Source organism: Canis lupus, chromosome 15 (assembly GCF_048164855.1).
Source record: "Canis lupus baileyi chromosome 15, mCanLup2.hap1, whole genome shotgun sequence".
Lineage (NCBI taxonomy): Eukaryota > Metazoa > Chordata > Mammalia > Carnivora > Canidae > Canis > Canis lupus.
In genome coordinates, this window is record NC_132852.1 from 16,620,954 (window position 1) to 16,647,905 (window position 26,952).

General features: G+C 40.9%; 1 long non-coding RNA gene across 1 annotated transcript; it reads right to left on the minus strand.

Moving 5' to 3' along the window:
- Positions 1–210: 210 nt before the first annotated feature.
- Positions 211–25,446, minus strand: LOC140605482 (uncharacterized). Its single transcript, XR_012008128.1, has 3 exons — positions 25,266–25,446; positions 11,720–11,812; positions 211–2,730 (listed from the first exon to the last, which is right to left on the minus strand). It is a non-coding gene; the product is annotated as an uncharacterized lncRNA (long non-coding RNA).
- Positions 25,447–26,952: the final 1,506 nt, after the last annotated feature.

Genomic DNA, 26,952 nt, shown 5'->3' on the forward strand with positions numbered 1-26,952 from the left:
GGTAGAATGAGGTCAGGTCTAAAGCTTATTAGGGCCTTGGGAAGGGGAGTGAATGTTTAGGGCACCAAGAGAAAGAACCATTTATTTCCAAACTAATACAATACAAGACTCAAAGAAGGTGGGTTAGGCTGAATTGAGCTGAGTTGAATTGAATTGAAATCAATCTGAATAAATCAATTGGAGGTCATGCTGTTGGTTTTTAAACTAATTTTTTTTTTTTTTTCTGAAAGAATCCTTGAAACCATCCTTTAGGGATGCCTAAGTGACTCAGTGGTTAAGCATCTGCTTTCTGCTCAGGGCATGATCTCGGAGTCCCAGGATGAGTCCCTGCAGGGAGCCTGCTTCTCCTGCTTATGTCTCTGCCTCTCTGTGTGTCGCTCATGAATAAAGAAATAAAATCTTTAAAAAAAAAAAAACTTTAATAAGAACTAAGAAACATCTATCTGTAATTTCTTTTTGGGAGCAGTTAACTTTTATAAGATTTGATTTAAGAATGGTTTCCTCAATATTGCTATTTGGCAATATTAATTATTTGCAAATCCCTTAGTTTATGGTGGAACCACAAATAAAATACTATTTCTTGCTGCTTTTCTTGTTAGCATCTGATTCCACAACTAGACTCTTAAGATCTAGGAGGGCGGACAACATGCCTATTTTGTTCACCCCTCCAACCCTGGACAGGATTAGCTTAGTGCCTGGCATATAAAGCTGCTTCATAACTATTTAACAATGGATTAATTAGTGAATTAAAATAACTAGGAAAATAGGATAGTCATAACTATGTAATTATCATGGCACCTGAAGGAAAAACTTAGACAAAGGAAAATGTTAATTTTTACATTTATGCTTGAAGTTGCAGTAGATGTCACTTCTCTCAATACTAGCCCCTAGTTTTTGGTTTGTAAAAGCAGTTGGTTTCTTTGAAGTGCATGATTTATTATTGACATTGGTATTTAGAACAGGAACAAACTGATTTGAGAATCTGCCAAGGTCAGGGCATCAAATATGTGTACTGGAACAAATGGAATAGAACTGGGTCTATTTAGCCTTGACAGTGGACAAGGTTTTTAGCTTTTAAGGTAGATCTTATTTACCCATTTTACAGTTGAAGAAACTGAAGCCCAGGGCAGTTAAGGAGCTTATCCAAGGTGAATGGCAGGGCTGATGTGTGGAACTTCTGTGACACATAGTGGCCAGCAAATGTTCTGCTCTGTGGACACTCATGCCATTACTGACTGTTGAGATTGGATATTACCCTGGACCTCAATAGGCTACAAACGAAAACAGGACTCTGAAAATCCCTATTCTCTGAAATCTTCTCTTTTGCCTTTCACAACGTTTTGAGTTAGGAAACCTGAATGCAGTCAGGATCTCCTTTATATTGGCCATATCGTAGTCTATATGACATTTATCTCCTCGGACCTTCTGTTTCTTTATAACATAAAAACAAGGATAAATGTACCTACTTCATTGGATCATTACAAAGATTAAACAGAACCTCTCAAGAAAGGTGACACAATGCCTGGCACCCAGGAAATATCATTGAAATCTGAATCTGGAGGCACCTGGGTGGCTCAGCAATTGAGCGTCTGCCTTCGGCTCAGGTCATGATCCTGGAGACCTGGGATCGAGTCCTGCATTGGGCTCCCCGCAGGGAGCCTGCTTCTCCCTCTGCCTATGTCTTTGCCTCTTTCTCTGTGTCTCCATGAGTAAATAAATAAAACCTTTAAAAAAATCTTCAGGAAGGACACACACAAAAAAAAGAAAAAATCTGAATCAGTTGTGAATTCCATATATTCTCTTGTTATCCAAGGTTTGATCCATATTTCCCAAACACCACCCTGAAATTCACTGTCTAGCCCTTTCTTCAACATCAAAACTCTTGGGGTCTACGAAGTCAGTTTTCCCTTGTTCACTGTCTCCTCACAGCGCCCTAGTGCCCACTGGGATTGAGCCTCAGTTGCCCAGAGTGAGTGGTAACTGCTAGCCAGCATACCAATAGCATATTGGCTTCTGAGCCATGGATGCTACTTGTCTGGTTCTGGTGAAGGAGAGCCCATATGAAACAGGGCATATCTTCATAAATCACCTCCTCTCTTCCAGCAATTTCAAGCTTCTCTCTCCACAGTGGCCTTCAACTTTCTGTGTCCCAGGGTGGTACGACCGCTGGGAAAGAAGTCTGTCAGAAACCTCTGGGTGTGCCATAGTAGAGCCCCGTGTGGTGCCTCACTTCACAGTTTCTGAACATTTACCTAACTGCTGTCCCTTCCCATATAAATGGGTATCTGCTCTCTGAGTCATGTGTTCCTTGCTTTTTCTCTTGTGATTCCTCTCTTTTTCAATCTTTCATTCCCTTCTTCCTGTGGGGCCCCAGCCCCTGCCTGGGGATCCCTAACTTGCTGCCATTAGAACTCAGACAACAGCTCAGAGGTTGCTCGAGGGAGTAATGAAATTTTGTGCCACAGCAGGCCTCCCCAGTTAAAAGTCATCACAGACAATTCCGACTCTAGGCATGCCATGGAAAGAAGCACCAAATAACTGTCTGGGAAACAAATCCGGAAGGCATCAAGGACCCGGCTGGACACAAGGTGGCATCAAGGTCTAGGCACAATGGAAATCCAGATGAGTGATTCTCCCATATTCCCTGATGGCAATGAGGATTTCAAAGATGAGGCATCTGGTTTCTTGAGTCGTTAGTTCATTCAGCATCATTTATGAAACATTCATGATCTTAAAAGGTAAAATAAGATCCAATGTTAACCAGTACCAATTATAAAAAGTGATGTAATCTTCAGATTAGCAGGCTGCCAAAACAAAGAAAACTGCCTCCCTCTGCTTTTCCTTTGCAAAGAAATAATAAACGTTGTGTAATAAGATTTTAGGTAACCAGGTGGATTTTACCAAGATGAACCAAAGAACATTCCTTCTGAAGTATATTTTCTTAAGTTATGAATGCCTTTTTCTTTACAAAATTTAATATACGTTGGGATATGAAAATAACATATTCGACCCAGGATTCATTACAGTCACGGAATCTTAGAGTTCCAATACACTTGCCTAAAATATTGCTTTACTAAAAATTCAGTTGTAACTTGAAGTATATGGAAATTTCCCAGAACCTAAGCATGTGAATTTAAATTGGCACTGGGCCTATGGTGCCTTTATTTATTTATATAAAAACTCAAGTTATGAAAATATTGGCAAAATGATTTTAACATCTAATAGGAAAGGCAAAATAAACATCTCTGTCAGGTTGGGTTTTTTTTTGTTTTGTTTTGTTTTTGTTTTTGTTTTTTCTAAAGCCCTTACATTCCTGAGAGATCTTGGTTACGTTTGAAAAGTAGTTACAAAATTAAGCAGCTATAAATAGGAAGATAAACAGCTTTAGAGTCAGGAAGTCCTGGGTTCCATTTCCAATTCCACTTACAATGTGTGTGGTTTTACAGGTACTGATAAAAACAGAAGACTACAAACTTGTGAAGGAACCCTGGACCCAGGGACACAGGACTCAGCATGAGGCCTGAGTGATAGGGCAGCGGGGACTGACTGGTGGCCCTGGCAAGCAAGGCTGGAAGTCTAGCACGTGTTCATGGCACATTGCTTTATCGGACAGACAGACAAACCAAATTTATGAATAGCTCTAATTGGTTATGGTCAAGACTTAGCTAAGGTAACAAAGAACCGCTGCCCCCATGGTGATGTAAAAACCTTTATCTGTCTTATATAACAACACTTAGGTGAACAGTGAAGTCTAGCAAGAAACAAGGTGACTTCCATCTTGTCTAGGGCACCCTCTGCAAAATGCAAATTCAGTGATGTTCCTTAAAATCTATTCATGGAGATTTTATGCCCTGACAGTTAAATGTGTGCTTGGCTAGTTCATCCTGCCACAGCTGATCTGCTTCTCCCAGGGTAGCTCTTGCTCATCACCTTCCTTGGCCCCAGCTGTGCCATTTGGGGGATGGTCCTCTTGGTTCATTGTTTGCATGCTGATATCTGAAGTGAACATGGGGCATGTGCTTGCCAGGGTCCAAATAGTCACTGGCATTTGTAAGCCAGGTATGTGATTCCAAAAATTTAGAAGGTTTGTTAATATATATATATTTTTTTCTGAATACAAACTTTATTTAGATTTATCAATTCTTCCATGAATGTCCTTTTTCTATTCCAAGATGTCATCTAGAATCTCACTCTGTGTTTAGTTTTTGTGTCTTCTGAGGCTCCTCCAATTTATGAATATTTTTAAATTCCCTATTGCATATTCTTGGAATGCAGCATTTTTTTGAAGCTTATTTATCTAAGTAATCTCTATACCCAATATGGGCTTGAACTCATAACTCTAAGATCAAGAGTCGCGTGTTCCACCGACTAAGCCAGCCACGTGCCTCATATGAGGCTTCTGATTAGTTGTATTTCTTCTAGTCGGTCCCAGATTTCAGTCACCATTCACAAACCCTCTTTAAAAAAAAATTATTTATTCACGAGAGACACACAGAGAGAGGCAGAGACACAGGCAGAGGGAGAAGCAGGCTCCCTGAGGGGAACCTGATGTGGGACTCGATCCAGGACCCTGAGATCATGACCTGAGCCAAAAGCAGATACTCAACCACTGAGGCAACCAGGTGCCCCCACAAAAGCCTTTTCTGCACTTAGTTCTTAGGCCAGCTTTATTTCTTGGCTTCTGAGATCCATTCTTCTCTTCCTTCTTTTAAAGGCACCTATTTTGAAGACATCTGAAACAGTGAGCTTATGTGTGAAGGTAATATTCTTAACCTCGTCTGTTTTCTCGCATTGGCTTAATGGTAATTCTTTGAGAAACAATAGTTATGAGTCTACTGCTATTTGAAGTATAGAAGCAGGAGGAGGTATTTCCAATCCCATCTGTTCTATCTCATCTCTGCTTTTAAACTTGCCAATTCTCACCTATATTTCTTTCTTTCTTGCAATACCTTGCTAAATCCTGTAAGGACTAACAAAAACAAATTAGCATTCTGATACTAGAGCTATAGTTTTGGAATGTACACATGGTCTGCCTTGCAAGTTATCACAGGGGACAATTTTATCAAATATTTTACAAGAGCACAGCCAGGGCCTCTAGTCTTCTAACCTGATATACACCCCCCACCACCTCCCACCATATACGGCTGCTAGTCACACATATTTCAGGTTATGTTAGCGAACAAGTTCTGGGTACTGACCCCTATACTGGTCATAGAGGAGGTCAGCTGCTGATATAAAGAGGTAGCTTGGTACACTGAATTAAAATAGAGCTACCACATAATTTATTTGGGTAATGAAAGAGAGTCCTATTTATAACTATGGCAAGACAACAGGCATAAGATGAGAATCTCCTAAGCAAATTGAGACATTTTCACTCAAAGTTTAAATATTTAAAGTTTAAAAATGTGTCTCCCTCTCTTGTGACAGTACCCAAGTGAGTGGTCTGTGCTGGCAGTGTAGCTTCTCTCCCTGCGGGCCTTCAGGGGACCAGATTCTTTCATCTTCTTTCCCTCCTTCCTATAGAGAGTTTTCCTCCTTTGTTCAATGATACCTGGGTGTTTTAGGTTGAGAAAAAGGGAAGAAGTATGGAAGCATGCTTATCCAATGATTTAAGGCTAAAGGTCTCTTCATCGTCTTGTTTCGATGAGAACTTAGTCACATGCTTACACCTATATAGCAAGGGAGATTTGGGAGTGTGGTATCTGCACAGACAGTTATGAGCACAGCAACAATTCTGGTGCTATGAAAAAATGGAAGAGAAATTTTGGCGGATTTCCAGCAGCCTCCACCAAAACAGTAATCTTTCTTGTAAAGAATTATTAGCTCATTTGCAATTTAAGGGTAAAATTTCCAGTGTCTGTAGGCTTTCATAAGTTCTCTGAGGTAGTATCTACTTGTGTTTATTAACTCCAATTCATTTACTAAATATCCTGGTTTGGAGGTATCTTGGAGCTGAAGCCTTAACCAAACTTATTGACATATGTGGTCTCTTGTCATTATTTTTCATGCTCATGCTTAGTTTTGTAATACTTTGATAGCATATTATCTCCTTTTAATATAAATTGACCCCCCTTTTTGTGGGCATTGATAATACTCTCAATAATTAAATACCAGAATCTTGTCTATTACATTAGTTAAGAGATTCCTGGCTTTGTCTACCAAAGGAAAATCCTTTTTAAAATGCATCCTTCTGGGGATCCCTGGGTGGCTCAGCGGTTTGGCACCTGCCTTTGGCCCAGGCCACGATCCTGGACTCCCGGGATCGAGTCCCGTGTTAGGCTCCTGGCATGGAGTCTGCTTCTCCCTCTGCCTGTATTTCTGCCTCTCTCTCTCTCTCTCTCTCTCTCTCTCTGTTTATCGTGAATAAATAAATAAAATCTTAAAAAAAATAAAATGCATCCTTCCCTTCACCCTAATATCTTAAACCTATTTTATATTTTCCCTTATAGTGCATAAGAGTTGAGGAACCATTGTGGGAGAGGATACCTTCCAAGTGTCCTTTGCTGTCTTTTTATTGCTTTCAAAAAATTCCTGAAACTTATCTAGCAATAATAATCATTAGAGTTTTGATTCCATTTAGTGGAGACCGTGAACATTTCTTTTTGTGGAGAACTCTGATCCCTCCAAATGCCCAATGGGGCCAATGTCTGATCAGATTCTTCCCTTTCCCGGGAATGAGAGTTTTCCACCACTTTTCATTACTCACATAATTAACTTTGGGGCTTAGGGATTTACTAATTGGAGCCTTGACAATCACCTACTGTTAGAGAGACTTGTTTTGGCAAAACCACTTAAAGGCAGTTTTCATGGGAGAAGGATGACTTAACTTTCACCATATTCTGAGAGTGCTGGGTCTGAGTCCTTAGTACTTCTTCAATCTTCAACATCCCTTATTTCATGTCTACTATTAAGAAGAGTAGTGAAATCTTCCTGCATGTAGAACAGTAAGTGTAATCAAGTCCTGCAAGATAATTTCTTTTTCTCCAGTCTTTTAGCTTTTCAGGGCACATTTACCAGCCTTAAAGTCAGTTACCAATTCCAGCAAGCCAGCGTGGCACTCAGACTAGGTCATTGCTGCAGCTGCCTGAAAGAGTCGTTGTACTTTATGAAAGTTAGGAGCTTTAGAAATAGAAGACAGTGGGGGGTGGGGAGGTGGGTGTCTGACTCACTGTCTTGCTAGAGATAAAATCACTTTGCATAAAAACTGCTTAAAGGCAAAAATGCCCATTTATTAATGTATTGGGCAAACGTAAATTTGTGAAATTACTAAGTGTGAAATGAACAATTAAGGAATGAAGGTTGAAAGGTTCCTTTTTGCACATAAGTTATAATTATGGTAAAGGTGACATCAGAGGATACTCTTCTGATCCTGCTGTTTTATTTCCATGAAATATCAGAAGTATGATGGTGTCTTTTTTTTTTCTTTTTGGATTTCCCTAACACGGTATATAAAAATAAAGCCTTTCATGGGAATTAAAATGAAAGAGTCCTTTCAGAGTTCCAAAAATATTACCCAAACTCTGCCAAGATTAATATGGTCAAAGTTTCCATGAAAAGCATAATTTCATGGGAGTTATGCCTGTTCAGATGTGTGCAAAAAATACCAACTTCGTATTCCTTTTTGATATGCACAGCAGTGAAAATTCAATTTGGTTTATCATACTGTGCATATGGCCATGTGTGGTATTAATGCAGTTTTTGTCATTAGAAGATTGAAGCGGGTTTTTTTCCCCTAATTTCACATTAATGATAACAATAATCTACATTTTATAAGTCTTTATCATTTATATGTTTATGTAATACTTCAACATGACTGAGTCCAATTTGGCAGGTACAATTATGATTTCTTTTCCAATTTTTAGCAATGAAGAAAGGCAAGCACAGAGAACTTCAGTGATTTAAGCAAAACCATATAGCAAGCAAATTAAACAAAAATTCAGGTTCCCAGTTCCAAATGCAATTATTTTCTAACTACCAAATACCTCTACAGTAGGCCACAATTGTAGTAAAACTGAATAATATGAAGCAATGGGTTGCATTTCATGGAGTTGGAGTCAGAGACCTCCACTTTATTCTAACGGTATACCTTAATTTTTAGAACCTGCCCTGGCCAGTTCAAATGGCAAAGAAAACAAAGCTCTTGGAAAACAAGGTCAAATCTAGACTTGGAGTCTCTGGGTCTGCCCAAGAGAGCTTAAAGGGGAGAGGAAGATGACTGGAGCATTTATGGTAACTATGCTGCCTTTGAGAGATAGCATCATTGTAACCAATACCATGGTCTCATTAGCGCAAATTCTAATCTGGCTTTGTGTGAGATTTTCCATTTAGTCCTTGGTTATTGTCCTTCACTGGAGAGATCTGGGTGACCTCATTCCTCTGAAACATGGGCTTAAGCCAGAAATTGAATTCTGCAAAATGGAAATGGCTTAGAAAAAAGGAAATATGGAGACTTCAGTATAAGTCAGAGAGGTTGTGGACTAAACAAAAAAAAAAAAAAAAGAATGTCTTGGGATTAAATCTGGCATCCCATTTCAGGATCAATTAACAGGTGGTGCAGTTCCAAATGGATGGGTTAGGAAAAGAATTCACCAAATAGAGGAGTATTAGATCTGGTGAGCTCTAAGCCCAATTAACTTAACTCTAGTGACAACTGAATTTCCTGTAAGGTGGTCTTTTGGTGTGGCAGGACATACGTAAGACTTGCATCATATTCTACTTGAATATATTTGCAACAAATTTCCACAACATCTGTAGGTAAAGGAAGCTTCAAAAATATCACTAGTATGTTGACTTAATTAAAAGGCAAGAGCAAATTATATCCTAGAGTATCCTACAATTATAACGTCTCAATTGTAATAGGCTTTACCATGTGACGTCTTCTACAGGGCTGGTTCAGAATTGTCACATTTAAAGGGTCAATTTATTTGAATACTTCACCATTGTTAAACACAGACATACACGCATAGAAAAAAAAGTAACACATGAGTCTAAAGTATATATGTATATATACATATATGGAGAAGTCACATATCTGAGGTAAGTTTATACAGTAACATACATCAGCATACAGAAACTGAGCTTACTCCTTGCAAAGAACAATGAAAAACAGTGCTCCATGTTCCTTGCTGGGACCTGGTGTAGCAAAAGGAAATAGGTTGGCAATCCAGCTAGATCTTGGTTCATATCTCAGGTGTATAAATTTCGATTTTTTAAAGATTTTTTCTGAGAGAGAGAGAGAGAAAGAGGCAGAGACACAGGCAGAGGGAGGAGCAGGCTCCTCGAGGGGAGCCGAATATGGGACTCAATCACGGGACCACAGGATCATGCCCTGAGCCAAAGGCAGATGCTCAACCACTGAGCCACCCAGGGATCCCAAGTGTATAAATTTCTAAATGTAAATTTCTTGATCTTCTTGATCCTCAATTTCCTCATCCATGTAATGGGGTTGATAATAAAATGAGATGAGAAGTTCTTGGCATTTAGTAGGTTATGTTGCCTTTTCTACTCTTGTTATATTTGTTGCATATGGTGGATTAAGCTTTGGCATCCAATACCCATTTTGCTAGCAGGGTAAAACTTTATAAGTCCAACACCATTCATTGGTGTCCTGTAATATTTTTAACAACCATGGTTTTGCCATTTGAAGAAATTTATGGGATGTAAATTTACATTTCTACTGCATGTCACTTTCTACTACTTGTTCACAGATTGACTTCTCAAACTATGAAATTTTCCAATGCTTTGCAAATGACTTAGAAAAAAATACTATTCATAAACATTTTTGCTTGTACTCTAAGTCTCCAACACTTTCAACTAGCTCATTCTGCATTCAGCAAACCAAGCCCTTATTCATTTGCTAAAGATGGATGGGAAGAATGAATGAATGCTACATTATAACTCAGCAGAGTACTCTTATCTGGTAATAATGGGACTGTAACTATTGCTGATTTTAGGATTTTAGAAGCCACATTTGCTGAGCCGACAGCATAATTGCTTAGAGACTGAAAAACAAGGATTCAGATAAACGGGTCACTCATAAACACAAGATTTCATGCTCTGAATTTTTCCCCAGTTGTGGTAATATTGGGGGAGTTTCCAGGTTTCAGAGTCTTGGTCACTCACATTCCATTTTATCAGAATAACCAACTCCACAGAAACTTTAAGGTTGAATTGCATTTAGCATTTTACCAACCCAATCAAGCACTGAAGGGATGTTCTAATGGATAAGGTTCCTTGTGATGGCTTGTGTTCAAGATTTACAAAGCTGTTTCATTTGCACTGATGTATAAACCCTAGGAGCCATTTCTCAACCACTTTTCTTCATGCCCATAAAAATCTTAAATATGTTTTCCCTTCTTCTCTAGGTCAGTCACACATTCAAACTTCCAATTAAATATGTTGACTTTTTAGCTTCATTACTTACAATGTTATAATATTGACTTTGGCCTATAAAATCTGCCTTTATGTATCATTGTAGAAAACAAAGTAGTATACGGTGATTTATAAGACATTTTGAGTTTTCTGTTAAGTTTAGAGTAGCATATTAGTATGATTAATTGTGGGTGAAGTGAGTCTAAATCCAAATAGCCTAGAAAAGAATGACTTCTCAGTGGTTGGAAAAAAATTCAAGTTGGGTTGAAAAAATGTTTGTTTTGCTGCCCACTGTTCAATCACCTTCCTTTGATAACAGTGTCTCAATTTTCTTTTGGAAATCCTTGACATTCCTCTTTACTCTCATTCTCCATGGTTTGGAGGTTCCTTGTATGATCTCCAGGCTTTGAATATGGGGGTTAATCCTGGTCTGGGCCATTGGCATATCCCACACTTCTGGCTACAATGATTGCATTAAGGGTGGTCACATGACATAAGCTGTTCTAAAGAGAGTTGACCTCAGGACTTTTTTTGAACTTTTGGGGAAAAAGAAGCTCTTTTTCTTGTGGGGATGCTGAACTGCTAGACTGTACATCTGGGGATGAAAAAGACATCTTGCCATCATGTCAACAGAACCTTCCCTTGAATGAAGCCCACATCTTAAAAACCAGAGCTAAGATATAAAGACAGGCTGCTTGCAACACTGTTTAATCTGGGTTGGCCTAAAGAAATATTTACTCTTGGAATTTATAAATATGTGAGACAATGTTTTCCTTTTATATTTGGTTGGTTTGTATACCAATTTCTAATTGGATTTCTGCAACCAAAATCATCTAGGTCATATTTATTCTTTGCACTCCATGAAACACCCCTATCTCCTGGATTTGATTAGGTTCTTTGGTAGCAATCACATACCTAGCACCACCCTTTCTCAGTACTTTACATATTCACAATTAATTTGTAAATATTCATTTAGTGCTTTTCTCCTCTGCTAGACAGTATACTCCATGAAGTCAGGGAATTCTGGTTTGCTTACCACTGCCTCTCCAGCATCTAGCCCCCATTCTTGGAACACAAAAACATACTCAGTTATAAATTCCCTGTAAAATTCACAACCTGGGGTGCCCTCAGTGGTTGAGTGATCCACTCTTAATTTTAGCTCAGATCATGATCTGAGGATCAAGCCCACATTGAGCAGCATGTCTGGCTCCATGCTCAGTAGAGAGTCGGCTTGAGATTCTCTCTCTCTCTCTCTCTCCTTCTCCCTCTGCCCCTCCACCTAGACTCATACACATGAGCATTTTCTCTCTCTCAAATTAATAAATAAAACTTAAAAAAATTACCCAACCTAAGGGTGGAGTGAGTTTGAGTGCAGCAGGATGTCCACCATTCAGCTCTGTCCCTGACCCGGTTCTGCAGGCTTGATTCTTGGAGAGGAAGACTTTAAAGGAAAAACAAACAAGGGAACAGCTATTTCCGGTTGTACCATGCAACAGAACAAAACACGGAACAATGAGAAGGACATTCTCCCCACTTCTCCACAGATGACCGTTTATTGGGCTTTTGCACAAGGAAGCCATCAGAGCACTGCAGTGGTGTCTGGGTGAGAAAATGGCCACAGCTCTTCAAATGTTGTAGAATTAGCAAATTGTGCCTGGTGGAAGTCTCCCGAGTACTCTACAAAACAAATGCCTCCCGAGTTGATGGTTAACCAGAAATGCCTTCTCTCCTAAGTAAACTGTGACAAGGCATGATGGTCCCAAAGTGTGGTGAGAAAAGACACTTCACTGTTAAATACTTCCTGAAAGTTTCTCTCCCATTGCAGGAGATGTTGATGGTGTGTTTCTTCCTAAATTGCACTATCGGAGACCTTGGTCTTCCAATTTTTGTTTTGCTGTTTATAAATGCGGGTTATAAATGCAGAAAGGATTCAGAGTTAAATGTGTACCTCCTTTGCAACGTTTTTAGAATTAAATTCTGTAAGAAGCTTTAAAATTTTATAACTTAAAACATCAAGTTCATAATTTAACACATTTGGGATTAATCACTCCAGATATGTGGGTCTGGTGTTGAGCTTGTTTCTAAGCCCTCTGGGAAAAACGTGCCACACACTCACATATTTTATCATGAGATTTTCTTTATTAAGGAAAAAAACCAAAGCACTTAGAAAATTAGAAAAAATGATTTCAAACAACAATGAAAACAGATTGCTTTGTTTCTTATTAACTGACAACCCTTCCTTTCCCATTCTTACCACAAGAATTTGGTATCAATCGCATGCCCTGCTAAAAGTCATTAAAAAACGTTTTTTCAGAGTTCATGAAGATGGCTCACTAGCTCTTCAGGTCTTAAGGCCCACTAATATTTTCACCATCTATGAGTTCATATGGATTCCACACAGATTTGCCAACACTTTCATTGCTATTTCTTTCTAAAGTTACATGTGAATATTCCATGTGTCAACCAACTGGGAAAACACGAGAACTTAATGTTCTTCAACTTTTTTTTTTTTTTTTTTTTTTTTTTTTAAGAATTCAGGGACTAGAACTTGCTAGTTTGGATGGCTGTGGGTTAGATCAATTCCAAGGTTTAAAAAAATACTTTTATTTTCTCCTCTCTCTCTCTCTCTTTCTCTCTCTCTCTCTCTCTCTCACACACACACACACACACACGCACGCACACCCCTTTAGCTCCATTTTTTTTCTGTGTGTAAAGATAAAAGAAATAGATCAAATGATGTTTAGAACTATGAGACTAATTCTGAGTCTATGATTTTATGAAGTGTACCACTGATCACTGATAATGACCAGATGTACAATTCCACCCTATTGGAAATAATAGAATGTAGCACAGTAAAACTTAATGGGGATCAGACTACTGAATTTACTAAATACCCAGAATTTTTGCTCTTCACTTATTGATTAAAAGAATCATGATTGTGAATGATGAGGGATTTCTTTAAAGAATTTTTAAACCCACTATTTCCCAGTTATTCGATAGCATATTGATCAGCATGTAAAAATCCTTTCTTCCCTCATTCTATATTTAAACTGTTGCAGAATAATAGCCTGTTAAAATCTGATGAAAGGTCACTTAGTTCTGCACCCTTATTTAGAGGTAAAATAATAGAGGCCAGAATAAAATGATATAGAAAAGGTAACTGTCAGCTAGATGGGGTCAAATGAAGAAAACAAAGGAAGATCTTCAAGACAGTCATTTCTTCCATATTATGTGATCTGACCACAGTTAATTTTCATTAATCCTTTTTTAAAAAGATTTTATTTATTCATGAGAGACACAGAGAGACACAGAGGCACAGGCAGAGGGAGAAGCTGGCTCCCTGCAGTGAGCTGGATGCTGGGGGCTCAATACCAGGACCCCAGGATCAGGACCTGAGTGGAGGGCAGGCACTCAACCACAGAGCCACCTAGGTGCCCAATTTTCATCAATCCTAATGAAAACTATCATATTATCCAAATATAAATTAATCATATTCTACATATTATTCTTTTGAGGAAAGAAGTCTACTTAGGTATTTTAAAACTTTTTAAAAGAGATTTATTTATTTTAAAGAGAGAGAGAGGGAGAGACAGAATGCACATGCACAGGGAGGCAGGGCAAAGGCAGAAGGAGAGAAAGAGAATTCTCAGCAGACTCTCCACTGAGCTCTAAAGCCAATGCAAGGCTCAAACCTAAGACTTCAAGATCATTACCAGAGCCAAAATCAAGAGTCGGCTGCTCAATCGACTGAGCCACCCAGGCACCCCTAAACCATTTATTAACAAGGGAGTAATTAAAACAGATTTTCTGGCAATCCTCTGCTAAGTAAAAAAATCAATTAACCTGAACATTTGCCTCTGAACTATTCCTATTATTTAAAGTTTGATTCATCACAGGAAAGACAACAGGTATTAACCTACTACGTCTAATTCATGGATGTTTCCGATAAAAAAGCAGCTGGAAACTGATTGTTTTGTTTTGTTTCTGTGTTTTCCCTCTTGCCATCTCTCCAGCTCACCTATATGCAATACCACAACAGCAGTGCTAAATGGCCATCATCATTCTTCCTCTTCAGACTCACCCTAGCTACTATGTTGGGCTTGCGGAGCCGCACAGAGATCAGTGTGGGGAACTGTTTGACTCACCCTCTTAGCGCCATCTCTTCCTTTCTGTACTTTCAGAGAGATCACACAGTATTTCTATTTTTCTCAACTATTAATTGGTAACAGCTGTGTTAACTCCACACTAGTCAGTCCTTTCTCAGCAGATATTCATTCAATAGAGTTTTTGGATGCTCTACTGTGTGCTGAGCACTTACTTCTCTATTCTGGTGTCATAGCAGTGAATCAAATAGAGAGATATTCCTGCCCCTAGGCACTTGCCTTCCAGGGACAGGGGACAGAGAAACACAAGACTAAAAATCTACAAAAAAAACACTTTGGAAGAAAAGAAATATAATCACAGTACATGACTTATTTCTGCAATAAGCCAAAGCTACAGTCATGATAATATAAACAATGTTTATAGAGTTAATAAATAATAGATACATATTATGAAGGTGGAGGTGGGATGCTAAGGGCATAGTGTGGCATTAGACAGGTAATCCACATCTAGCACCTAAATCCTCATCTCCTATAAAAGTAAGGTGATATATATTGTCTAAAATTGATTAATCAGAGGCACCTGGGTGGCTCAGTCAGTTGAGCGTCTGCCTTTGGCTCAGGTCATGATCCCGGGGTCCTGGGATCAAGTCCCAAGTCAGGCTCCCTGCTCAGTGGGGAGTCTCTGCTTCTCCCTCTCCCCTGCTAGTTCTCTCTATATATCTCTTTCGTTCAAATAAATAAATACCATCTTTTAAAAAATAAAATAAAATTGATTAATCAAAACTAATAGCATAGACATATCATCTAAAAAAGTAAAAAGTGTTTGCCCCTGGGGAGTAGATTGATGGTCATTAAGAGTAAGCTAGGGATTGGTATTTTTGCATTATAAGCCTTTAGGACTATTCTCCTTCCAAAACAAAACAAAACAAAACAAAAAAACACCACTTTTTTCGTCTATTGCTTTAATAAGTTTTAAAGACAAAATGTAAAAAAAAAATCAATAGAATGAAAAACAGATCTTAATGAAATTGACTTATGACCTAGAGAGAGATGAAATATTTTGCTACTGAGTAGCAAAATCAGAATTAGCACAGTCTACATGAATTCAGAGTCTATGTGCTTCAGTTTGCGCTATGCTGTAGTATGTAATTGGGTGGATAAAATAAGATAGCATCATTAGCATTTATAAGCTTGTCCTATAGAAGGCGACTAATAAATGACAGACATTGTGATTATACTTCAATACCATAAATTTGATAATCGTGTGGTCTTAATCTCTTTAAATCTCATTTTTCCGTAAATTAAGAGCTACCTTAAAGAATTCTTGTGTGTATCAGGGAGATGTCTGAAGATTGCCAAACACTAGAACTCCAGAGAGGAAGTCAAATAAAGGTTTGTGTCAGTTTTGCTTCCCCAAACCTATCCTTCAGCTATTAACCCCTCAGTCAGGGTGAGCCCCACAGAGGGGAAAGTGGGCTACTGGAAAGGCATAGTCTGTGACCCTCCTCTGAGTCCCACATCTCTGTTATGATCTATTGCTCTTCTTTTCCTCTTTTCTGCTTTTTTAAAAGATTTTATTTATTTATTCATGAGAGACTTTGAGAGGAGGCAGAGACATAGGCAGAGGGAGAAGCAGACTCCCTGCGGGGAACCCTATATGGGATTCGATCCCAGGCTCCTAGAATTATGCCCTGAGCTGAAGGCAGATGCTTAACCACTGAGCCACCCAGGTGTCCCTCCTCTTTTCTAAATTACAGAACTTCCTTCCTTTCAAACCTGTTTTGTTGTTAGTAGTTTATTTGCATCCCAGAACCAGAGATAGAGAAGCCCTTAAAAACCACAGATGAGAAAAAAAAAAAAAAAAACCCACAGATGAGGAGCACCTGGGTGGCTCAGTGGTTGAGCATCTGCCTTCAGCTCAGGGCATAAACCTAGGAGCCTGGGATCGAGTCCCACATCGGGCTTCCAATAGGGAGCCTGCTTCTCCCTCTGCCTGTGTCTCTGCCTCTCTATGTCTCTCATGAATAAATAAATAAAATCTTTTTTAAAAAGACCCACACATTACCTTTATTCTCTACTGTTTTGAAATACAGGTTCTGTAACTACTTTGGTACAGCAAGACCAACAGGCCAGGAAATAATTGCCATTGAAAAGGTAGTTTCCCAGTCACAGTTTCCGAGGGGAGAGGACACACCACAGTGCAGGGTGCACATAGGGAAACAGGGTCAGTCAGGAGGCAGAGGGAGCAAGGGAAGATGTGGGCAAGAGCCTTTATTGTAGCCTTCATGGGAGGGAGCCCCCTAGGCAGGGTCAACAGGACCAAGGGTGGCTAGTTTGAATAATATCAGCAGGCTTCCCTGTGTGGGGTTGTTCCAAAGTTTCTGGAAGTCTGGGGTAATTAGGGCAGGAAATAATGGCCTTGAGTTTGAGGACCCAATAAAGAAGGTGGCTGGGGGTGGGGTGGGGTCTGAAATGATTTTCTTTTTGAAAAAAGAGGTTTCTGATAGGCTGAAGGCAAGTCATTTACTATCTGTGGGAACTGGCTAGCCCTGGGAGGGGATGTCCCTCTAGGGTCAAGAAGCCTCCAGGTGTCCAGATACTTGGGGGCTCAGTGGTTGAGCATCTGCCTTTGGCTCAGGGCATGGTCCCCGAATCCCAGGACTGAGTCCTTCATTGGAATCTCCGCAGGGAGCCTGCTTTTCCCTCTGCTATGTCTCTCTCTGTCTCTCATGAATAAATAAATAACATCCTGAAAAAAAAAAGAAGCCTCCAGTTGTAAAACATCAAAATGCAGAAAATACAAAAGGTGTAAATTTCCCTTTATTGGATGAATAAGTTCTGGGCACCCCATGTACAACATGGTGACTAGGGTAAACAATATTATACACTTGCAAGTTGCTGAGAGAGTAAATCTTAAATGTTCTCACCACCACCACCACAACAAAATAATAATTATGTGAAGAATGTGTTAATCAACCTTATTGTGGTAATCATTTTGCAATATATACACATATCTAATCATCACATTGCACACTGTAAATTCACATAATGTAAATGTGTACATCAATTATAACTCAGTAAAGCTGGGGCACCTGGGAGGCTCAGTCAGTGAAGCATCTGCCTTCAGCTCAGGTCATGATCCCAGGGTCCTGGGATCGAGCCCTGCATTGGGCTCCCTGCTCAGCAGAGAGCCTGCTTCTCCCTCTCACTCTGCTGCTCCCCTTGCTTGTGCGCACGCTCTCTCTCTCTCTCTCTGTCAGATAAAATCTTCTAAAATAATAAAAAAATAATAAAACTTAAAAATGGAAAAAAGACTTAGGTGAGTACACCTACATTCAACAGTATCAAATAACACTTGGAGCAATGGAAAATTCATTTCTAGTCTCCCTAAGTGGAAGAAAATGGGAAATATTAGGAATGGTTAATATTGCAAAGTGTTATCCACTAAATACTCTCCATATTCTGTAACACAGAGCCTTGCCAATCACATTATCAATGGAAAGAGTACAGCTGTGCAAATTGTTCTGAAATCCTGAACTGAACATCCTAGAAGCTTAACCAGTTCCAGGGACTTCATGATTTTAGTCCCGAAGTCTTCATATCAAAGCATGCTTTGCTTATTTTGCTACCAAAGGAAACCACATTGAAACAGTGTCTGGAAATTTTAACAGCCGGTAAGCTTCCTCAGGCTCTTGTGGCACCATCTGTAAGTGACCCTTGAACTTTCATTTTCCTAAACTGATGAAAACAGACCTGTGTTAACATAAACAAACAAGTATTTCCTAACTGCCCACTCTGGGAAAATGCTGTGGTAAATCCTTGATTTATCAATTTATCGAACACATATATATGGAGTGTTGATTATGTGCCAGACACTTTTGCAGGCATTGAGGCTCCGGGGGTGAACAAAATATACAAAAGCACCTTTGTGGAGTTTCTTTTCCTCTTGGGGGGCTGGCAATTACCAAAGCAAAAATTGATGGCATATCCTTGGTGATAGGTGCCCTGGAGTAAAATGAAGCAGAGAAGGGAGAGGAGGTTTGAGATTTTGAGTAAGGGGTGAGAAGCGGTTGGTCTCTGGAGGTGATATTTCAACAAAGATTTGAAGGAGGTGTTTGACAGAGGTGTGGTGATGAGGGGCGAGAGGGAATGAGCTGGAATTAGAAGAGGTGGCCGTCGGGACTGGGGATGCTGGGCATGAAGATTATGGAGACAGTATGTGACAGTGATGAAAAGAAAAAAGGAAAAATATAGGATCAATACCCTGACCTCTCAAACGTTACAGTCTCACTGGGGAGATAAGGTTTATTAAGATGAAATCCTTGGACTTAGGGAATTAAAGATAGATTGTGTTGTATGGTTCACAAAAGCAAGTCAATTTGGTGTTAAATACTAAAGACAGGGATCCCTGGGTGGCGCAGCGGTTTAGTGCCTGCCTTTGGCCCAGGGCGTGATCCTGGAGACCCGGGATCAAATCCCACGTCGGGCTCCCGGTGCATGAAGCCTGCTTCTGCCTCTCTCTCTCTCTTTCTCTCTCTCTCTCTCTGTGTGTGTGTGTGTGTGTGACTATCATAAATAAATAAAAAGTTAAAAAAAAAACTAAAGACAGCTATTTTAGGGCTTGCCAGAAAAACATTAACTGGGTGACAGGCCTGGTAACCCCTACAACTAGAGCAAATTCCCACACTCATCATCACAGCTCTCACTCGGCCTCTGCTATGTGCAGTTCACTCTGCTGAGTGTCAGGAATAGGCCGAGCCACGAATGTGAGCTTCCTGAGGGTGAAGCTCTGTTCATCCGTCCCCTTTTAAGCCACAGGAGAATTAAGCAGTACCTGAGATGACCACCAGGGAGGAGGTTTGTGGCTGAAGGAGGATGACTCAGGGGTTGTCACAGATAAATAAGGCGAATAGGAGAAGGGAGGAGGGGAGGTTAGTTGTGATTTGTTGGCTCCTCAGCCTGGATCTATGGAGGAGTGTTTGGAAGGCATGGGAGAGGATGACCCTGGCTTATTGAAGACCCCAGGGAGGGTCAGCAGATGGGGATCCCCCTTGGCACTGTCCTCTTCTGTAATGTGGACAGCAGCCATGCAAGGAGGTCTTGCTGTCACGGGCCTTTGAGGATAATGCACGCGAACAGGGTGGGTGTGTAAGACAGAACACAGGAGGGTGTTGGTGAGACGGCCCAAGGATTCCCAGCAATCTGATCAGAGCAGGAGCTGCTTGGAGAGTGTGTTTCTTCTGGAAGAAGCAAGGACCCCCCCCCAAAAAAAAACAGATCAGCGTGAACGGGGTGTTGGCGGAATTCACAGTCTGGTTAGCTCTACAGAAACCAGCGTCATGTGTAAATGTATTTTAGTACATAGCACAGCACTGTCTAAGACATCTGTAGTACATCTTCATTGCGTGGAAATGAACGATCAGTCAACTCTCTGGAGATTGACTTAAAACACAAGGTAGCAGAAGGCAAGCGCTGGAGGGATCCAGATATTTAGTTCAGAAGAGGGAGAAACTTTGAAACCCAAAATATGAGGGAAGTGGTCACCTATGAGATGAGGTGTGTGGCTTCACCTTGCCACCGAGATTTTATAGGACCAGTAGCTATTATCTTTCCGTCAGCGTTGTAAAGAGCCCAAGTCATATTGGGTATGAAGCCATACAAAGTTAGGGGATCATTATTTTGCACAGTAAAAACTTTTACAGGCTATTTCTATATTCCCCTAGAAACACTTGAGTGTCATGTACCAGAAACATCTTTCCAGCTGCACATACTCATGGAAGCATTTTCAACATCAGTGAAAGTACATAATACTTTAGGTTATGCAATATATATTTTTATGTAGTATTTTATATAGTTGTTTTCTATCTAATAGTTAATCATAGGGGCAGAGGTTTCTTTTTTTTTTTTTTCCTCTCCTCCTCCTGGCCCCTTTATAATTTTTGATTCCTAATGCCATGATCAAGCAATTCATTCACTGTTTTCCTTTCTCTAGGAAATGAATCAGGCTGAAAATATATGAAACTGTGATAACTATTGCTCATTGATAGCTTAACACTTAGGAAGAGCCCCCTGGGTTCTACAGCTTTAGCTAGAGCCCCAAGTCAGAGTGGTTAATCGAAGAGAAGACGGTCTCCTTGCCTCCATCCAAACCATGCTATCGAGTATAGAGGCCCATATCAATGCTTAGAGCTGGAAAACAGAGACATTATCTAGAACTGGAAATTCAAAGTCACACCCCTGATATTTTTGGCTTAGGTACACCCTGTGACGATGTGGAATACATTGATTTCAAGGTTCCAATCTTTTCTGTCGGAATAGATGCTGGACCATCCATGCAGAGAACAATACTACCCTCTCGTGGTTAGAAGTCAGAAATGGAAGTCAAGATGCTTGATTTTTACTTTTTTTTTTTTTTTTTTTTGCCTGAAACTGTCAGTAATTTCCAGAGCAATCTACTGCTATCAAAGCAAAAGGAACAACGGATACAATTTAGTGGATAATATCCAGGCCTAAATAATCCTGGTTTTGTCTGACTTTGTCTGAGTAATGATGGCTGCATGGTCTGATCCAGCCTTTGGGGCAGTGAGTCATTCATCCATGCTATTCATAATTCAGCTTCTCTAGTGGCAAATTCATGATGTTTCTATCTCCATTAAATATGTATCTAGTTTTCCATCACTTAAATGAGGAAATAATGTCTCCTTGTCCACCTCATAGGCTTATAGTGGGGGTCAAGTAACCGTATATGAAAACAATTTAGAAGTATAGAGCTCTGAACAAATGTTTTCATTGAGGAAAATGCGTGTCCATCTGTTATCATTTAAAAACTTCCTTGGGAAAAAAAAATAATAAAACACTTCCTTGGGGCGCCTGAGTGGCTCATTTGATAAAGCGTCTGACTCTTGGTATCAGCTTAGGTCTTGATCTCAGGGTTGTGAGTTCAAGCTCCACCTTGGGCTCTACACTGGGCATGGAGCATACTTAAAAAAAAAAAATAAAGTACTGCCTCAATTCAATTTGGTGTTTTAGAATTTTCACCTAGAAATACAACATAATGTTATATTACATATCATTTATATATTTGTGTATATACATTTATATATGCCAATATAAATAAATATATATAATAAAAATATATATGCTAATAGAAAACTAATTTTTTTTTAATTTTTTTTTTATTTATTTATGATAGGCACACAGTGAGAGAGAGAGAGGCAGAGACACAGGCAGAGGGAGAAGCAGGCTCCATGCACCGGGAGCCCGACGTGGGATTCGATCCCCGGTCTCCAGGATCGCGCCCTGGGCCAAAGGCAGGCGCCAAACCGCTGCGCCACCCAGGGATCCCAGAAAACTAACTTATATTCTGTGCAGTCAGCTCTCTTTTAGCCCCACTGATGAACATTTTACCTTGAAGAAAATGCCTTTTTTGGTGACTTTAAACTTTGGGAGATATATGTCCTTATCCTTTTATGATTCACTCACAGGGACTTTCTTTAAGGATTTTGTAACCCACATTCCCAGAGCACCCACACAATATAGTGCCCTTGCACAGCTCTTATTATAAGCATGCATGTATGTGCTCTGGAAGGAAATGGACGGTGGAGAGAGTAACTCTAAGTCGAAAAAAAAAATTCTCAGGGAAATCTCAGACTCAAACCAAACAATAGGAAACATTCTCATAGATGATGCTGGAAAGGTGGAATGTGAGGGCACATTTCCAATAAGGCAAACCATGACTTAGAATCTTTTTTTTTTTTTTTTTTTTTTTTGTCCTCTTGTAATGACCCTCGGGATATCTAAGATCATGTCTGGCAAATGTTGACAACTATTTTAAATACAGACTTATTTGAAAGTTCAAAATAACAACATAAGCAGTCAAAGGGATGCCGAGACAACTAAGAATGGGTTAGCTGTTTAATCCACAATGTGGAATTAATTTTCCCAGTGCAGGGCTCAGCCACCACCCCTCCCTGAAATACCAAGAAATGAGGACATTGATGTGTGAGCATGTACAGTGCCAAACTTTGGGATTTTCTGCAACATCAGACTTTTGTCCTCTTCTGTAGTCTGATACTCTCTCTTCATCACTCAGTAGTGAAAGAAAAGGGAAACTTTGCAACCACTGAAACATTCTTCTCTACCTCTTAGAAAATAATTTGTGCCTTTTGTATACATTTTTAAGTCTATTTCAAGTTCCCTTTAGTGTATTGCTGTCAAGCTTAACATTTTGAAGCAAACCCTCTAGCATCACACGCACACAGACCCACCTGTACATTGCCTATACCTTTTTTGCTCTATATCGTCCTACTTTGGAAGTTACAGCCTGCATATTTTGGGGTATATATTGTGAATATCTTTCAGAAATTGATATTCAAGTGGTACTGGAGACTCAACAATAGGGCTGAGTCCAAGGGCATCCAGGGAGGCTGTGACACACTTGCTAAGCAGCCTAAGCTCCTGTCCTGCTTCCTGACCCTGTTTTGTCTATGTCACCACCTTCTGATCTTGGATTTGTCTACAGACTCATCACCACACTCACATGCCTGGGAGCTGACATCCTTTGCTCTTCTAATACTCTGTCTAAACCCAGCCTGCCACCAACTCAGCTTTCATGTCGAGAATTAAATATTGGCCTACACCCCATGCTCCTGTGGGCATCTGACTCTAGCAAGTCCCTATCTGGCTCCACGTTTCCTGTGTTGGCGCTAACATTTTGTGCCATCCTTGCTGGGCTAACGGCCCCAAATCGGAGAGCTTTGTTGACTACATGGCCTCACTTTTCTTTTTAGAACCATGCTGACATCAGCCCCCACTGGTCCAAATACACCAACTGCCAGACATCCACCCACTCAGGGTACAACATATCTAGAGGTAAATAAAAATATAAAGAGGGCAAGTGTAGAAGAGAGTATCTTAGACATTGGTATCAAATTTCTGTGTTTTTCTGGAAGAAAATCCTGGTTTTAGTCAAATAAAATCCACTAGAGTTTCTGTTATTCATCCTGTTGCCCTGGAAACCGCTGACCTTGCAGAAATGCTGAGTTCACCTGGAGGGCATAGGCACAGGGCTGACCATGGTTGAGAGTGGGTTGACCCATCAGACCTCAGAAAGAGAATTCTGATCCTAACATTGCCAGGAAATGGAGTTTTTTTTTTTTTAAGTTTTGTTTTTTGTTTTGCTTTACTTATTTTACTTTAGTGAGAAACAGAGAGCATGCAGGAGTGCACGGGAGCAGGGGGAGGGGCAGAGGGAGAGGGAGAGAACCTCAAGCAGACTCCAAGCTGAGCACAGAACCCAACACAGGGCTCAATCCCACAACCCTGAGATCCTGTCGTGAGCCGAAATCAAGAGTTGGATGCTTAGCCGACTGAGCCCTACCCAGATGAGCCCCCAGGAAATGGAGTTCTTATAAGTGAATGAGGAATTGAAAGAATCATCTTGTGTGGATGTCTCCTCACCTTTCTGTCTGGAAAACTCTTACTGAAAATTCCAGAAATGAATCAATTATACTTCTTCAGTGCCCTGTGTCCTATTTATTCCCACAGTGTTTTGTTCCACTCCTATTAGGGCATTCATCAACCCACTTTATAACATTTGTTTGTGTGCACTCACTCTCTCTGGATGGTGAGCAACCGTAGGTAGGACAGAAATTTTCTTCATTGTTTTGTATCCTCAGCTCCTTATTAGTGATGAGCAAATAGGAGACAATACCCAGTGAATTATCAAATGTTCCCTATCTGCAGGTCTTAGCAGTGTGGGTGCTTTGATCACTTGCTGGGGAAAGGCCCAAACTCCACACCCCCCAATGTTTATCTCTTAACAGAAAGAGAATCATGCTTCTGCTTAAGATGTGGATAGCTTCAAGAAGATGTCACTCCTGCTTCACCATGAGAGGAAGCCAGGTGACCTACAAATTTATAGCTTTTCTTGAGCACATCAGAGAGCCTAGGCTGTCGTGCAACCAAGTAGAATCAGTTCTGGGGGGGTTGGTGGCTCCATCAATTAAGTACCTGCCTTCAGCTCCGGTCATGATCCCAGGGTCCTGGGATCGAGCCCTACATCAGGCTTCCTGCTCAGCGGGGAGTCTGCTCCTCCCTCTCCCTCCGCCTCTTCCCTGCTCACCCACCCCCCAAATAATAAATAAAAAATAAATAAATCAACTCAGTTCTGAAGAGCAACAGATCTATCGAGGGGAAGTAGGTAACACAGGCTGCTTCACATTTGGCCATGGTTGGGAGAAGGACGGAGCCACCATAAAGTCAGGTTGGAAGAAAACAGCTAAAATGAATGAATTCATAATGGTGGAGGGCAGGCAGGTAGGTCACCTGGACCACCTGGGAGGCTCAGACACAAGAGCAAGGTGAGCTCACTCACCACCTTTCTCCCAGTTTTCCACTGCATGCATGTGAGGAAGGTTTGCACAGAGCAGGAAACAGCCCCTGACAAAGGTGCACTGCTGCCAAGGGAGGAGGAGAAGCAGATCTGTTATCCTTGGCAGGTGGGCTGGAAACTGCCCAGGTCTGCCCTTGATGGTTCTGCCCTGGATAAAAAGGAGTGTTATTACAGGGAAAGGCGGGGAGGCTACTATCCTGCCTAGGGCTTCTGGAAGCTTTGCAGTCAGGAGCAGCAGCAGCTGGGAGATCTGACACCCCATAGCTGTGCCTCTGTGGAAGTCTTGCTGCCACCACCTGCTTCTCAGCACCGACAAGTCTGGAGATCAGGCCAAGGGTTTCCGGCCAAGCCCTGGGTGACCCTAAGGCTCCCCCCAGCAGACTGGCCCCCAAACTCACCTTCTCACAAGTGCCCACTGCCTGGCGCTGCTCGTTGCCTCCTTCTGGGCCGCAGCCAGACCCCAAGGACGAGGGGGCCTTGGAAGCATCAGTTTAATTAAAAACAAAGTTTTGGCTTTTCTGCTTTGGCAGTTGAAGCAGGCATCCAAGCTGCAGTTCAGGAAGCAGTGCTTCAAGTGGGAGGGAATTGGAGTTGGAAAAGCCAGTCCAATATCTACTGCACCTACCACCCAGCCAGACACCATGACATCACCCTGCTTATTTCCTTCATAGTGCCAGAGCATCTTGTTGTAAAACAAGACAAAACACACATGGTTGTTTGTTCACTTTTATTTTCTCAATGTCTCCCTCCACCGCCTTCATCTATTAGGGATCCTATCCACCTTGTTCTTTGCTGTATCCTCCTATAATTACAATGCCCAGCATACACCTGGCACTCAGTAAACATCGCTGAATAAATCAACAGACCCTCTGAGAACTGAACACAACACAAACACAAAAATGATCACCTTTTCCGTGGAAAAATACTTACAGGCACAACCTTACATTCAACCTTCTGTGATGCCTGGAAGAGAGTGCAGTAAGGAGACTGAGATCACATATGCCTTCGCTATCTTGCTTTAAACGCAGCAATTTGGGGACGCCTGGGTGGCTCAGTGGTTTAAGTGTCCCCCTCAGGCTCAGGTCATGATCATGATCCCAGGGTCTTGGGATCAAGCCCCACATTGGGCTCCCTGCTCAGCGGGGAGCCTGCTTCTCCCCCTCCCTCTGCTTGCTGCTCCTCCTGCTTGTGCTCACTCTTGCTCTTGCTCACTCTCTCTCTCTCAAATAAATAAATAAAATCTTTAAAAAAGGAAAAAAATAAACGCAGCAGCTTGGATTATGGAATTATTAAAATGCATGTCCTCCCCAACCCCCAAGAAATAGAAAGGAAATATTGAAACGTTTCAAGTCTCTCTGCAGGTAGAAAAACATGTGTCACTGGCAGCTCACTCCCCTAAAAGTGCAGGTCATCAGTTAGAACCATGTTTGGAGATGCCTGCACAGCCCGCAGCAACTGTGTGGTATCTCTCCATTAGGCATTTACACAAATTCCTGGAACCTGCGCCAGCTCGCTTTTCAAATCGATTCGCTGGCAACAGAAGAGGAAGAAAAAAGATCCAGGGTCTTAGGGTGCACTTTTTTTCATCCTCTTTCTACAAGCCTAAAGCTGGCTAAAAGCCTGAGAAAGGATTCAGTTATTGAATAATAGCCAGAAAGGGAGATTAACAAGAAGGGAAGGTATGCGGATTTCAGAGAGCGCGGGCATTTTTCTGGGTTTTAGTATGAGAAGAATTTGGTGCTCGGTCTGTGCATTCAACTTCCTAGTTCTTATGCTATCACCCACTGCTTAGTTCAGGAACCCCCTTCTGGCTTTCTTTTTCTTTTACTAGGAAGGGATCGAAATTAAGGTCAGTCACATTCAGGGGGCCTCCCAGCCCCACCCCAAAATAATTAGGCCAGGGGTCTGATGCAAGCCACCTAGCGCTGCTATTGGAGAATAAAGGAGAGGCCTGTTTGCTCTCATCTGGCTACCCTGGGACAGCAGGCAATGTTCTGGAGAAATCTGCACTTGGCATGGAGACATTCTCCTTTCAAGTGGTTAATTTCTCAGACATCCATATTTCAAGAGCAAATCAGCAACGAA